Raw genomic sequence first — 1,434 nt, 5'->3', positions numbered from 1 at the left:
TGGTGCCTAATCCCTGCAAAGTTTTCTCTGAGAGTTCTGGATGTTGTCTCTCAGGTAGCACAAAGAAGTACAGTCAAAGAAAAGCATTTGGTGTCTGCCATTTTCCCCCTTAGCACTGTAGTAGGCTTTTGAAGACATTGCTTCAACCCCAACTCCTGAAATGTGCACATAATTAGGAACCCTGACAGGGTCAAAGGTCATTCCTTGGCATCTGAATTGGTATCAGGGTCTCTAGACCCCAAACAAAGTGGCTACATTCTCATGATCCAAAGAGCAGGGACATACGAACCATGTGGGGAAGTCCAATTCTTTGTGCTAGAAAGATCGATGTGAGATGAAAACCGACCCAGGTAGAAATGGAATTGCAAGGGCTTAGAGCTGCAGCTCTTGAGTAGAGCCAAATGGGGATGGCTTAATCCACAGAAATAACTGCTTCACGTTACTGATTTTCAGAAATTTTGTTGTATAGCATTTGGCTTATTGATTTATCACACTTTCAAGACAGCACAGAACATCCGGTACTATCTTCACTTCTAACATCAGGAGGAGATCATATATCCCTGAATGCAGTTTCCTCTGATGAGGCCCAAAAGGCACTAGCCACTATTCTTGCTGTATCTATTGCCTTTACTTGGCCTTGCTACTGAAGCTTCTACCCCTATTCTGGACACTCTATCCTCTAAATTTCTCTCTTTACTCAAACTGTGTCACAGAGAAGATTTGAGCTTGATAGGGCAGTAATGATCTTTTTTACTGGGGCACAGACAATTCAGGACAGGGAAGTGTGAAAAACTTGAGGAGACTGTACATTTGGAAACATTATTTGCTCATTCATTCATTGAACATTTATTGAGTGACTAAGATGTATTAGGCTCTGTCTGAAGTGTTTATTGACTACATATAGATTTAAATGAACACCTATACATGAATGTATGACTATGAGTCTATTCAAATGCTCTAAAGATGAACAAAACTGATATGGGCTTTTTTTCTTTTGGTATATATTCCTTTTCCTTCATCTAACTCCTCCCCATTCCATGCAGAATTGTAGGTGATCCAGGAGAGACCCAATTCTGGTAGGCACATAAATGGCTCCCCAAAGATGTCTGCATTCTACTCACTGGAAACTGTAAACATGTTAGGTTATATGGCAAAGGAGAATTAAATTTTGCAGATGGAATTAAGATTGTTAATTAGCTCTAGAAGCTGGAAAAGGCAAGGGAGTAGGTTACCTGTGGACCTCCCAGAAGGAATGTAGTCCTGCCTATATCTTGATTTTAGCTCAGTGAGACCAATTTGGACTTCTGACTTCCAAAACTGTAAGATCATAAATTTGTGTTATTTTAAATCACTAAGTTGGTGGTAATTTGTTACAGCAGCAACAGGAAAACACATACAATAAAAAATTGTCTAAATCAGTAATTCTCAACCTTG

Source organism: Eumetopias jubatus, unplaced genomic scaffold (genome assembly GCF_037043125.1).
Source record: "Eumetopias jubatus isolate StellerSeaLion01/CBP00866 unplaced genomic scaffold, mEumJub1_p1.0 scaffold_11, whole genome shotgun sequence".
NCBI classification, from domain to species: Eukaryota; Metazoa; Chordata; class Mammalia; order Carnivora; family Otariidae; genus Eumetopias; species Eumetopias jubatus.
The sequence above is the reverse complement of the archived record's forward strand: the minus strand, read 5'-3'. Positions refer to the sequence as shown.